The 15332-nt window shown below is 35.2% G+C and overlaps 1 protein-coding gene across 1 annotated transcript in view; it reads right to left on the bottom strand.

Moving 5' to 3' along the window:
* The window catches only part of MSRB2 (methionine sulfoxide reductase B2), a 51740-nt gene that overhangs the window by 20091 nt on the left and 16317 nt on the right, over positions 1-15332 (bottom strand). The gene's annotated exons all lie outside the window — the stretch shown is intronic.

The raw sequence follows: 15332 nt of genomic DNA, 5'->3' as shown, positions 1-15332 counted from the left end.
AGACCCGCCTCCCGCGCTGTGCTTCTGCCCCACAACGCACGTGCACCCACCCTTCTCCTGCTCCTACCAGCCTTCCCTGGGTCCTCCCTGGACCCCTATTCCTTTGCCCTGTCTGGTGCCTCCTGTCCCCTCCCTTACTTCCTGCTCCTGCCCCCTCCTACTCTTCCCCTGGCCCTGCCCCACTTACGCCCACTCCACTCCTCCCGAACCCAAACAATGGTCTGTTTTAGTTTGTTTGCATTTTTTAGAATTGTATATAAAGGGAACTATCGATTAGTTTGCATTTTCTTGAGTTGAATATAAATGGAATTGTACTATATATTCTGTCTACCTTATTTCACTCGGCATAATTATTTTGGCACTCATTCATGTGTTTTAGTGTAACAGTTGTTCATTCCTTGTTAGTGCTGAGTAGTATTCCATTTGTGGATATACCACATTGTATTTATCTACTTACCTGTTGATAGACATGGATATTGTTACCAATTTTTCTTTATTAGAAATAAAGCTACTAGGATGGGCCTGTACAAATCTTTGTAAAAACATGTGCGCTTTTTTTTTTCTCCTGAGTAAATACCTGGAAACGGAATGGCTAGATTATAAATTAGGTATAACTTCTAAAGACATTACCAAAATGTTTTCTAGAATGGTTATTTCCTTTTACATGCCCACCAGCAAGTGGGAGAGTTCCAGTTCCTCTACATCTTTGCCAATACGTGAATGTCCAGACTTTTTAACTGTAGCCATTCTAATAATGTGTAGCGCTATCTCATTGTGGTTTTATTTTGTATTCTCAAATGGTTTATGATGCTGACATTTTCATATGCATGTCATATATTTTTTCTTTAGTGAAGCATCTGTTCAAATCTTTTGTCCATTTATTATTGGATTGTTTTCTTATTTTTGAGTGCTTTATGTATTCTTGATACAAATCTTTTGTCAAGCATATGCTTTACAAGGATTTTTCTCCTAGTCTATGGCTTGTTTTTTCTATCTCCTAATGGTATCTTAAGAGCAGAAGATTTTAATGAAGTCCAGTTTATTGGTTTTTTTTCCCCTCATATCAATAATGCTTTTTAGTATTACAGTTAAGAAATTTTGCCTAACTCAAGTTTTTCTCCTAAGTTTAAACTTTTATAGTTTGGTTTTACATTAAGGTCTATGATCCATTTTGAGTTAATTTTTGCATATGCCAAAATTTTTTGTTTGTTTATTTTTGTTCTTATTTTTTGTTTTTGCATATGGATATCCAATTGTTCTAGCACCATTTGTTGAAAAGACTACTCTTTCTCCACTGAACTGCCTTTGAATTGCTTTCAAAAATCAGCTTTCTATCAATGTGTGTATCTATTTCTGGGCTTCCTATTCTGTTCCAGCCATTGGTGTGTCTATATTTATGTCAATGCCACAATGGTCTGATCACTGTGCTTGGATTCAGCTAGTTTCAGTGATGAATTTTCCTGTTATTTTTCAAAGTTGTTTTGGCTATTTAGATTTTCTGTGTTTCACCATAAATTTCAGGTTTAGCTCAAGTTCTACAGTTTTGACTAGGATTGCATTGACTCTATCCATACATTTGGGGAGGATTTATATAACAATATTGAATTCTCTGACTCATGTATGAGGTATGCTTCTTAATTTATTTAGGTCTTCTTTAATTTTTCTCAGCACTGTTTTGCAGTTTTCGGTGTATAGATTTTACATAGCTTTTGACAGGTTTATCCTGAAGTATTTCGTATTTTGATGCTATTTATTGTTTTATTAATTTCAATCTGTTTTAATTTTTGAAAATAGATTTGTGTACTGATTTTGTATTCTGCAACTTTGCTAAGCTCATTTCTTAGTTCTAGGAACATTTTTATAGATTTTATCAGATTTCCTACATAGACAACCATGTCATCTGTGAAGAAAGAGTTTTAGTTTTCCTTTCCAATACAGATGTTTTTGATTATTTTTTCTTTCCTTATTGCACTGGCTAGAATCTGTACAGCGTTGAGTAGAAGTTGTGAGAATGAACATTCTTGTCTTGTTTCTGATCTTAGAGAAAAATTATTCGGTCTTTCACATTAAGTATGATGTTAGCTATAGGTTTTTCACAGATAAGGAATCTATCAGATTAAGGAAATTCCTATCTATCTGTAGTCTGCTGAGAATTTTTATCAGGAAAGGATGTTGGATTTAAATCAACTGCATTTTCTGCAGCTATTAAGATAATCAGAGTTTTTTTCCTTATTTTATTTATTTTCAAATGTTAAACCAATTTAGTATTCATGAGATAAACCTCACTTTGTTTTATTATTCACTTTGTATATTATTGGATTTCACTGATTAAAATTTTGCTTAGAATTTTCACATCTGTGGTTATGAGGGATAATGAATGATTTGCAGTGTTCTTTTTATTGTAATATCTATCAGGTTTGTATCTGAGTACTAGGGAAACTGATTCCGATCCAGGGAAGTTAAGTAGTTTGTCCATGGTCACATTGCTTGTTAGTGGGAGAGTTTGTAAAGTTCCCCTAAAGTTTAGAATTTAGAAACTATCGAGGAATAGTGGAAGTTAGCATGTGACGTTGTGAGAAAACATGGAGTCTGGTCTAAGATCCAATTCAGTGTATTTAAAAGATTCATGACCTTGGTCAAGTATTTGATCTGTATTAGCTTCAGTTTATCCCTAAAATGGAATTATTACAAGGATTAGGGGTGATATATATTAAAACACCTAGCAAACTCTCTGGCACATAGTTGGTTTTAATACATGTTAGTAATTGTTATGAAGATTTAATTAGGAAGGCAGTGATGGGTAAGAAGAGTTGATAATCAATCCATGCCTGCATTTCTGCACATGCCACACTTTCAGAAAGACATTCTAAATACAAAGGAAGTCCCTCCCTCCTTCCCTGCTGCTATTCTCCCTCAAACCTGCTATGAGAACTCTTGTTGCATCTTTGCTCAGGCCCTTTCTGGTCTTGAAATGCTCCCTCTGCCCACCACCATTTGTCTATATCCAATTTAACCAGCAAGGCCACATACTAATCTCTCTCGTTAGCTGTATTGTCTTAGCCTGAACAAAATACCACATTATGTTTTGCCTTCCACCTTAAACACTGTGTGGAAAAGACTACTAATTGCCTGCCCAGTATCCATTCTTCGCTCTTATTTGCAATCATATTTTTTTATTTTATTGAAGGTAGCAATGTGCCTAGCTAAAATGTTACACTCACTAGCTAGCTCCCTTGCATCTAGTGCTGGTCATTTCACACAGTCTGAGCAATGATAGAAGCAGATGTCACCAGAAGGCCTCCAGAAAAATTAGTTAAAGAGGATCCGACTCAGCACTAGCCTTTTGCCTATTTTTTTTCTGCCTGGAAATTAGTCATTATGGCTAGAGAGCTAGCAATTTTATGATATATGTGATGATGAGACCAACACTCTGATATCAAAGTAGATGTCAGGAAGGGGCCTGTGTGCCTGATGACACTGTGGAACTGGCATAATGGCCCTGGATCACCTATTTTCAGACTTCCTATTACGTGAGAGACAAATCCATATTTTCTTTAAACCACTGTTATGTGGATTTTCTGTTAGATGAAATTGATAAACTCTATATCTGGTGTCCTGAATTTGATTGGGAGAATCTCTTAGAAGGCAAGATTCTGCAATTTTTTCTTTTTGTGTATCTAACATACTTCCCTGCAGACTCTAAGTGCATGAGAAACAATTATTCATGATAAAAACCCTTTAAAAGATAAGATAGAGTGGCCCAGAAACATAGGAGATCAGTTCAAAAGCCATTTTGCTTTTCCCTATCAAAAAAAACCATTCAGGAAAATATGATGGAATGGAAGAAACCATTTGCCCAAAATTGAACATCACGCTCATTTTTTTCTACTACAATCTAGAAAATTCCTAGAAACAAGCAAACTGGAATATATCTAATATCTGTAAAAGATAGTTTTAAAGTGTTAAAGGTAGTGAATGAAGACTTGAATATACATTTTGTGATAGAAAAAGTATAGAATAAGATAGGCCCTGGGTTGTTTTGTTTGTTTGTTTGTTTGTGTGTTTGTTTTTCGGCTTTGTGCCCATCCAGATACAGGTTTTTAGGCCTTAGTCTGACCATTTGTTTCTGGGCCTTGGGTTGATCATCTATAAAATGATATGAACGGGGGAGGGTGGCCCAGAACCAGAACTTGAATGACATCTAAACTCTCTTAAGTCTAAAATGAGATGATTTGGGGTAAAGAATGTAAAGATATAGTCTCCTGCTGACCGGAAAGTTGAAATGATGAAGAATAAAATAATGTTCAAGTTAATTAATAAATTTATTTTTCTCCTTTTTAATTCTACTCCTCCCCCCAATTCCACCCCTGACCTATAGATGTTGCCATTTCCCCTTAAGAACTGGATCTCTGAAGGTGGAGCGTCTCCTCCCACACGCTCGCGTATGCACCCAGGGCCTGGAGCACCCAGGGTATGGTCCATGGCTCCAGGACCTTCTGCGGGTAAAGCAGATGTGCTAACCACTACACTATGGAGCCACACCAAGTTAATTAATAAATTTAAGCAGTATCATTTATAATTCCACTGGGTTACTTTATAGAAAATGACAAAATAACAATAAAATAAATGTGAAAAAAGTACAAATAACAATAAAATAAATGTGAAAAAAGTACATTGTAATGAAAGTACAAAATTGTAGAATTGGCCTCACCAGATATTAAAGTGTCTTATTAAGGAACAGTAGTTATCAAAATGGCCTAACCAAAAATTAGCCCAAGGAGATAGAGATTTCCTAAATTAATATGTATCTCATCTATTATAAACAAAGGAATATAAAAGTATTCAATATATGTTTTGGGGAAAAGTGACTATCAATATGGGAAAAATAACCTTAGAGTCTAAGGCTTAGATTGATAACTCACTTCAACCAAAAGGATTAATTTTTGATCTAAATATAGCATCATACACATGTATACATACATATGAAATAAAACAATGCTACACTTACCCATTTTGGAAAAAACGGATTTTGGGTAATGGAAGTAATAAAAGGACTCAGTAATGAAATTATGATAAGGTTGACTGGTTCAGGTACATTAAAATACATACATACATACATACCCCAAATTAACAAAAACTGATCCCTGTATTGGGCTCCCCAGAGACACAGAACTAGTAGAAGATATATATATATATATACATATATGTGTATATATATATATATATGTATATATATGTATATACTCTCTATATAGATACTGGCTCACATGATTATGGAGATTGAGAAGTCTGCAAGCTGGATACCCAGGAAAGCCGGTGCTGTCACTCAGACACCTGAGAACTGGAGAGCCTCACTGTCTCGATGTAAAGGCCTGGGAACCAGGTGTACTGAGAGCAGAAGACTGATGCCCCATCCCAAGCTATCAGTCAGAGTGCAGATTAACCTTTCCCTGCCTTTTTGTTCTATTCAGGCCCTCAATGGATCAGACATTTCCACCCCCACCCCCACCGCTTTGGGGAGAGTTTAGAAACATCCTCATAAACACACCCAGAAATTATGTTTAATCAGTTATCTGGTCATTACTTGATCCAATCAAATTGACACAGAAAATTAACCATCACAGTTCCAAATTGGAAAAATTAAAAGGAAAACAACAGGGAGTATTGTAATAACCTAGAAGCATTTACTAGTATGAATATAGTGGAAATTAACATTATCTATATGGGCAATACTCAGGTCTGACTGGACAGATGGTTAAAGGGTACGAGCAGATGGTTTGCATAAGGAAAAATACAAATAGTGAACACACACTTGGGAAAACGTTTAGCTTCTGTAATAATTAAAGAATTATAAATTAAAATAGCCCAATATACTACCTCATACATATTAAATTATTAATAATAGATTTTTAAAACTAAAGTTAATAGCACTTTGGGGACTCAGGTATATTCATACATTGCTTATAGAAATAATGGCATGATTTTTCTGGAAAGATATCTGACAACATGTACCAAGGATCATAGAACTCATTATATTCTTTGCTTTGGCAAACTTGCTTTGGAAAGCAAATCCCAAAGAAAGAATTCAATTAAGGGAAAATAGCCAATTTTTGCAAAGATGATTATAGTATGGTTTTCATAATGGTAGAAGAATACAAAACCCTTAACAGCCAGGAAATGGCTGAATCTTAAATAGTAATACAATTGAACATTATATAGCTATTAAAATATTAAATATGAAGATTATCTGGACTAATGGAATGATCTTTATGAAATAACGTCAAGAGGGGAAAGTAAAGCATAAAATAGTTGAACCTAAGAATATTAACATGTAAAGGTATGCATTGTGAAACTGATCTTTTCTGAAGCGTAAAATTGTGGAGGAAAATGTTTTTTGGTGAAAAGATACTTTTTTGTACTTTCCTAATAATTTTCTTTTTAATTTCGCAAATGCTTCGTATTCCTTATAGATAAAATATATGTCTAAAAAAAATTCTTGAACACTATCTCAGAAATCTTTACTAATAATATTTTGGTGTATATTCTTTTAAACTTTTTCATATATACTCTTGTTGACATGTTTTAATTACTTCTTCTTCTCCTTGAATTATGCTCTTGATTTGTCTTTGAAGATACGCTTCTCCCTCCTACCCCCATCTCCATTCTCACTTATGTGATTTGGATAGGATGGATCTAGAGCAAGGTTTCTCAACTTTAGTACTGTAGACACTTTGGACCAAATAGTTCTTTAATGTATGTTGGAGTGGGGAGGGGAACTGTTGTTCAATGCATTATTGGAGGTTTAGCAGCATTCTTGGCCTCTACCCACTAGATGACAGTAGCATCCTCTGCCAGTTGTGACATTGTCAAATGTTCCCTGGGGGCAAAATCACCTTCAGTTGGGAACCACTGTATCCTAAAACAATTTTAACTATTGTTTAGGGTTTTTAAAATCTCCCGTAAACAATATCATAGTGTTAGTATACTTTCACAACTTGATTATATCATTCAGTATTTTATTTTTTGAAGATTTATTGAAATAGACAGATAGATATAGATCTATCTAGTTCATTAATTTTAACTGCTGTATAGAGAAGGTTGTATGGATAAATCAGAGGATATCCAGTATTCTACTTAGAGACAATAGGATGTTTTCATTCTTCAGCTGTTACAAACCTTGCCACCATGCTACCAATGAACGACAATGTACAAACCTCCTTGTTCGTGCAAGATTTCTCTAGAGTAGACAACTGGAAGTGGAACAACTGGACCAAAGAATAATGCATCTTCAGCTTTTCTAGGACTTCCCCTATTGCTCTTCAAACTGGTGATACCAACAAGATATATGACTGTTTCCCACATCTCCACCAATATTTAATGTTATGAGATTTACTAATTTTTGCCAGTACAATGAGTGCAAAATGGGGTTTTATTAATTTTTAATTTTTATTTCCCTGATTGTTAATGGGATCGAGAATCTTTTCAGACAATTATTAGCCTCTAAGGTTTTTCTCTCTGTGAATTGTGTGCATTCTTTTCTCTTTTTCTTTTCGATTGTTTCTCTCTTTGTTACAGCCTTGGTGGACTTTTTTATTCCTATGTATACCAATTATTTATTGATTGTATGGGTTTCAGTTATTTCCTTCCATTATGTGAACTGAATTTTTACTTTGCTCATGATATCTTTTGTATAGAAGTTTTCATGTTTAAGTAATCAAGTTTATCTACCTTTACCTTTATGTTTTGTTTATGCCCTTTTATTGTGTTTATCCCCATGTATGTGTGTATGTATTAATTTTCCACAAACAGTACATACAAGTGTCATCGAATATTTGTATCCTTTCCAACTTGCTTTTCTTTCTCAATATTTCATTTTAAAATTTTACTCGTATGGGTTTTTAAAATCTGTCTTATTTATTTTAATGAATCTTACCTAATAATGATATTCTCTTATGTTATCTTCTAAAGCTAGCAGTTTTGCTTTTCACATTTAATTTTTAGTCCACTTGAAATTAATTTTTGTGTATAGTAAGGATCTAATTTTGTCTTTTTCTACATTGAGGCAATTGTCAGACCATTTATTAGGTGTCCATTTATTAAAACATTTACTAAAAAGTTTATTCTGTTCCATTGGTCTATTCGTCTACCCCTGTACCAATACCACACTGTTTCAAAACTATAATTTTATACTAAGTCTTAATGTTTAGCAAATATAAATCTCTCTTCTCAAAAATTTATTAGCTCTTCTTGGCTCTTTATTCATCCAAATGAAATATAAGGTCACTTTCCATATGAAATGTTAGTTGCATAAAAATAACTATTAGAATGTTGGCTGGAAGTTAATTGAATTTATAAATTAATGGACAAACATTTGTTATTTTTGATAATATTTATTAAAGTAACATAGTGCTCCATTATTTAGGTTTTATTTTCTATTTTTTTATAGTTTTATGTTATCAATAAAGGAATTGCCTACCTTTTATTAGATTTATTTGTAGAAACTTTCTAACTCTTGTTGCTATTGTGTTTACATATTCTAATTTCTAATTATTTGTCGAATGTTTATTTGAATGCAATTTTAGTATGTCATTATTTTATCCAGTAATCTTGCCAAACTCTCTTCTTATATTCAACAGTTTATCTTAAAGAGTTTCTTGAATTTTCTATGAAAATAATCTCGTCATCTCATATTTCTTTCTTTCCAGTACTTATATCTTTATTTTCTTATGGCACTGGCGTGGCTCTCCATTAACTATGGAATAGATGCAGTACCCTGTTCTGTTCCTGATGCTAAAGGAAGTGCTTCTAACATTTCTCCACACACATGATGCTTGTTGTAGATTTTTGGTCATCTTTATGAGGATGTAGATGTTTCCTTCTAGTCTTATTTTTCTAAGAGTTTTGTCATGAATGAGTGTGAATTTGTTGGCTTTCTTGTATCTAGTGGGTTGATCACATGGCCTTTCTCTTTTACTATGTTCATGTAGTAATAGACTTTCTACTGATGTTAAACCATCATTGAAATCTTGAATTCAATTCTACTCGGTCATGATGTATCTTTTTTTACACATTTTTAGATAGTTCGCCAGTATTTTATTTAGAATTTTCACATTTATATTTAAAACTGAGTTGACTTTGTGCTATTTCTTTTCTCATGGTGCCATTGCCTAATTTTAATATCAAATTTATGCTAGCCTCACCATATGAATTTAGAAACCTTATGTATATTGTTCAAAATCAACCCATGTAGTTATGTGTCATAATTTTAATAGCTTCACTATTGTTTGATTGTATCACATTTACTTACAAATTGAAGAAGATACTATGTGTTCAGTTGTCAGTAATTTTCATTGTGAAGATGGTAAATATTTAATAAAATCAATTTAAAAATGATCTGTAATTTTCCTGATCTATCTGGATCTGTCCTCATATCACAGAGGTTTCCTGGCCAAATGGGTGTGGCTGACACTTTTTCATTTAGGTTTCGTTCCCACCCCCCAGAGGATTGACATACTGCTCTGAAGACTGGCATCATTTCAGATATCCTGGGTTTGCCCAGGAAACTTTGGTTTGGCCTTGAACTCCTGGGCCGTCTTGTCTTCAGCCCCAGACTATGCTAATCTGTTTTCTTTCATTAAATTATGAAAGCTTTTGCTACCTTCTGTGCTCCTCTGAGTCTTCTCCTTTCTGAGGCTAATCTAAATTTGTTTCTTTGTTATTCATGGGAATCAGGCCTCATCCGACATTCTAGAATGATCCAGAGAGCTGGATTCTCACTAGTAGTAATTGCCTTGTTTGTCCCTCCCCTCCACTGACTCTCCTTTTCATGAGACTTTACATATATACAATACAGTTTCAGGACAGTTTCCATTGTCTTATGGTTATACCTTTACAAGTACTCAAGCAGGTCCTTGAAACCCAAATATCACCCTCCTGAGGCAGAGAAATATTTCAGCCCAGGGCAAGGTCTAGATTTTCCTCCAGTTGCATTTTAATTTGACTGGGTCAACTAAACAAGACTTCCAGAGGAAACATCATTTGTGACTTTGAACACCTTCAGTAACTTCTTCAAAATCATGATGGCAAATCTCTGAACATATTTACAGGGGATGGTGAATCTTCTCTCTCCAGATGGCTTGCCACAACAAGCTAATCCCACTTCGTGTTACTGGTAATTGAATTCTCCCCTGAGAAGGAAATTGTATGAGATCCATGAACATTTGATGTATGGATATTTCTAAACAGCCTGACTTGGAAAAGATTAAAACAGCCTTGTATTCCCAATCCCTCAGACCTCCTCACCAGCAGGACCCAGATTTTAATCTGCTCCAGGTGGCTGAACTCAGGAAGGCTTATAGCTCTCAGCATCTTCAATTAATGCCAAGTGTAATCATAGTTGGCAGGATGCAGGGTGTTCTGGCACATTTAAGGGATGGGCATAGAACCTCTCTGCCAAGTCTTCAGAGTACTATCTTTTGGATTGCACTTTTCATAATCAAAAGCTACCATGATTAATGAGCTACAGACAATGGGTAATCCCCTACACTTAAAAATTAGAACCATGGAGAAAAAAAAAAGTAAAAGCAAATTATTCCACATAGCCATGGGTTTCTTGACCTCAAAAGCTTTGTGCAAAGCCTTTCTTTTAGGCCCTTTGCCATGCAGACAGCTGAGTCTGATTGAGTTGTGTTATATCTGTGTGCGAGAGAGTTTGTCTGCTGCTCCACATCAGTGTGTGTATTTATTTTAATTTTGCCCACGAGCTCAGAGGCATGTGGAATTGGCCACATTTAAAAGTAAAACAAAAGCATCAAAACATCAGATTTGAGAAATAACCACATGACAGACTCGCCTTTGCCTGTCTGATTGGCTTCTGGTCTGAGGCAATCTGAAGCAAGATGTTTTCAGAGCTTGTTATAGGAATGAGTCTGCAATGGAAACTGCGAGCCCTTTGACACCACATTCAGAAAGTCCCAAAAGTCCAGTTTACACTCCAGGACTGAAAAGAAAGTGCTACCTCCAAAAAGAGTTAGGAGTCAAATGAATGATTTTCCTTAATGTCTATTGCAAGGTTTAAAAAGCGAAGCTTCCTAAATTCCATTGGAAAAACGAGAAAATCAGAGTTGAAAAGTAGATGGAGAGACTAGTCCTTGTATTTAATGCTGTAAAGAATCATCTCTAGAACCCATCATAGACTTACGACATTTTTGATGTAGGGAAGACCTTGAATTTTATGATTATCAAGAAAGAGGTCATGAGAGAACAAGAAAATAGTGTTCATATGTTTTGACTAATGTAAAAAAACTTAGTAAGTCTTTGGCAATTTTCTCAATTTTATAAATTACTAAAGTCTGTATTTAAATTAGATTTTATTAGTCATTGCAAAATAGTGTGTTGACTTGGTTACACATTATTTTTAAAAGCTGGAGAAATGGAGTCTTAATTCTGTTTTTTATTACACATGACATAAAAGTCTTTGTCATGACTGTGTTTTATGGGACTCCCTGCCAGTTGGGTACATTGTAAATCTCCTGTTCCACAGTTTACAGATGGAGATAACAAAACACGTGGCGGTTAAGTTGCTACTGTTCACATTATAACAGCAGCGATGGAATTAAATCTGAGACATTATCTGTAAAGGAAGAATTTGCCTCCATACATGAAACCCAGAGCCCTCCAAGTGTTATGGCAGAATAGAGCTTCAGAAAGGATTTTCCCCAAACCAAAGAGGCAGAGTCCACCCCTGAGTCTTGGTTCTGCCCCACTGGGTATTTCCTGTCCCTTTGGTATCACCATCCAGAGTTTTGCTCTGCTGTAAACAGCAACAGTAAAAAAAATGTACTACTCATACATTGTTGGTGGGATTGCAAATTGGTACAGCTGCTATGGAAAACAGTATGGAGGTTTCTCAAAAAATTAAAAATGGATATACCTTTTGACCCAGCAATTGCACTTCTGGGTATTTCTTCAAAGAAAACCAAAACAATAATTCGTAAAGATCTATGCACTTCGATATTCATGGCAGCAAAATTTACAATAGCCAAGATATGAAGTAATCTAAATGCCCATCAACGGACGATTGGATAAAGAAATTACGGTTCATAGATACAATGGAATATTACTCAGCCATTAAAAAAAAAATGAAATTCTACCATTTGCAACAACATGGATGGACCTAGAAGTTATTATGCTGAGTGAAATAAGTCAGACAGAGAAAGATAAATACTATATGATTTCACATATATGCAGAATCTAAGGAACAAAAAGAACAAGCTAATCAAAAACAGACTCATAAATATAGTGGACAATTTGGTGACACAAACTAGTAGTTGATAGTTGGTCACGGGGATGGGGAGCACAGCAGAGGGAATGCAGTTGGCATTAATGTGTTGGCTAGGTGGAGGGTCGGGGAGGGAGAGAGCAAATGGGGGAATCTTTTTATGAACTACATAGATGTCTAACCAATGTACTGTATACTTAAAACTAATTTAAATAAATAAATTAAAATTTAAAAAAAAGAAAAAATATATATTGAGGTCCCCTCAGCACAGCCCAGGCAGAATGACAGTTTCTAAAGAATGTGAGTAAATGCAAGAGGGATATCAAAAGGAAATGAAGAGAGAATGCAGCCCCCTCTGTTCACTTACCCTCTCCCACAATCTGATTTCACTGAGCCCAGATTCCTCCTACCGCCCCCTGGCTTTCTCTCCCTAGAACTTCTTCCACCGTGCCCTCGGGAACTCTTCCCACCATAAACAAACTCCCACTTTAAGGTTCAGATTACTTTTGTCCACAATACCCATGACCTGTTCCTCAGCCCTGCCATCTGTCAACCCTCAGGTCACACTCCCACATTCACTGAGGACATTTGCACCTGGCTAGCTGTCAGCCACTGGGCGAACTCAGAGTTCATGTAGAGGACCATTCAGACACCCTAACAGCTCATCTGTTTGGCATCAAAATTTAAAATCTTCCATTGCCTTCTTCAGGCAGCTGGAACAGCAAAATCACTATGCCAGGCAGCGTAAATAAAAGATGATACCTAACCTTTTTGTCTCAAGCAGCCAGAGGTTATTTGCTATATGTTTTCTAACTGTCTGATTGTTTTGTTTTGTTTTGTCTCATTCCATGATTTTTTTTAGATTGAGGTTTTTTGTATTTTTGGTATTCTATTTTCCCCCACTATTGATGTTTTAAATTGTACCTCTTTGTTTTATTTTTTTTTTGATGATTGCCCTAGAGATTACCGCATAGATCCTTAACTTATCACAGTATATTATACCAATTCCAAAATAAAATATTAAACCACATAGTTCACTTACCAACCTCTCACTTTGTGCCATTGTTGTTACATATCTTCAACATATACTGTCCCCCACAATGCGTTGTTTTATTTTTGCTCTAAACAGTCAATTTTCCAGTAAAGACAATTTTAAAAACAACACAAAATGTTTTTTAGAAATGTCTGGTGTTCTTCATTCTTTTATGTAGATTTGAATTTCCAACTGATATTATTTCTTTTCAGCCTAAAGAACATACTTTGATATTTATTGTAGGGCAGCCCTGCTGGCTGCAAAGTCTCTCAGCTTTTGTTTTGAAAATCTCCTTTTTCACCTTTGCTTTTGAAAGATATTTCTACTAGTTAAAGAATTCTACGTTGACAGTTCCCAGCCCCCAACATACGCACATGCTCACACTAGCACGTTAAAAATGTCATCCCATTGACTTCTGGCTTGCATTGTGTCTTATGAGAAGTCAAAAATCATTTTTATTCTCTTACATGTAATGTAATCCTCCTGCCACGCCCACCAGCTGATTTTAAGGCTCGATTTTCAACATTTTGACTATCATATGCCTAGATGTGGTTATTGCTATGTTTATTCTACTTGAGGTTTGCTGAGATTCTTGAATCTTCAGGTTGAAATTTTTTGCGAGATGGAAAATTTGAAACCATCGTATCTTTTTTTTTATCACATATATATTTTTTTTGCCTCAAACTCTTCCTTCTTCTTTTGCAACTTTTATTACGTGTGTATTGGATTAGTTGATGCAGCCCCACAGGTCACTGAGGCTCTGTTAAGGTTAACTTAGAAAGTTGTTTTTCTCTACATCCTTCTGTTTTGAAAGTTTCTATTATCCTGTCTTCAAGTTCATTGGCTTTTTCTGGTGCAGAGTCTAATCTGCCATTAAACCAATACAGTGAAATTTATATTTTAGATATTTCATTTTTCAAGTCTATAATTTTCAGTTGGTTCTCTTTTTTTAATCGGTTTCATTTCTAGGCTGAGATTCCATATCTGTTAATTCATATGTTCATTTTTCCTTTAAATCCTTGAACAAATTTATAATAGCTCTTTGAAAGTCTGTCTAATAATTCTTTAGATATGCTTCTCTTAACTTTTTTTTTCTCCTGATTGTGGCTCACCTTCCCTGGCTTTGTATCACATCTAGTAATTTATTATTATTATTATTATATTCTTTGAGAATGCTACTTAGTGTTGGATTTTGATGTTTACTTCTGGCATTCAGTTGATTTACCACAGGGTCATTTGATCCTGCTGAGACTTATTTCAGACTTGAGTCATCTTTGCTTTAGGTGTGGCCTTTCTAGCCTCTCAGTTGAATGCTTGAGGTGTTCAGCGCTTTCTTTCCACTCTGGCTGGTCAGAACTACAACATCTTCCAGCCCTGCATGAAACTCTGTCCTGTTCAGAAGCTTCAAGTCTCTGTTCCCTGCCCCACAAGGTCTCACTTTGCACTTGCATAACTTAGTCTTCAGCCAAAGACTCAAGAGGACCCTTTGAGAATCCAAGATTTTTAGAACTTCTTCTCTGTGAAGCTCATTCCTCTTTGTGTTCTACCCCAAATTCTAGCCACTTCAACATCCTTGAACTTAATCTCTGTTTCCTCACCTTCATGAGACCACTGCTGTCTATGCTCTATTTATCATCCCCCAGGCAGATTCCGGAGTGAATGTGCTGTTTTCTTTCTTTCAAAGATTACAATCCTGTGCTGTCAGTTGTCTACTGACTGAAAACAGTCACTTCACATATTTTGTTTAATTTTGTGCTTTTTATGTTGAGGAGGTGAATCTGATACTTGTTGCTTCATCATGACCAGAAACCAAAAGTCAGCTCAGGATTTTTTAGAAACATAAACTTTCCTGTTTGGGGAAGGAGTACTATGTTTTCATAAGGTGGCACTAAGAAAATTTTGCTCTTTCATTCTTTCTCCTCTTTTCTCTTCCCTATAACCAGTTCCTTTAAAAAAAAAAAAATTCTCCTTCAAAGTAGTGACTCAGGATTTGATTTTATGCAAATTAGAATTTGGGCA

Source organism: Pteropus medius, unplaced genomic scaffold, assembly GCF_902729225.1.
Source record: "Pteropus medius unplaced genomic scaffold, Ma_sr-lr_union100, whole genome shotgun sequence".
Taxonomy (NCBI): Eukaryota; Metazoa; Chordata; class Mammalia; order Chiroptera; family Pteropodidae; genus Pteropus; species Pteropus medius.
The sequence above is the reverse complement of the archived record's forward strand: the minus strand, read 5'-3'. Positions and strand labels throughout refer to the sequence as shown.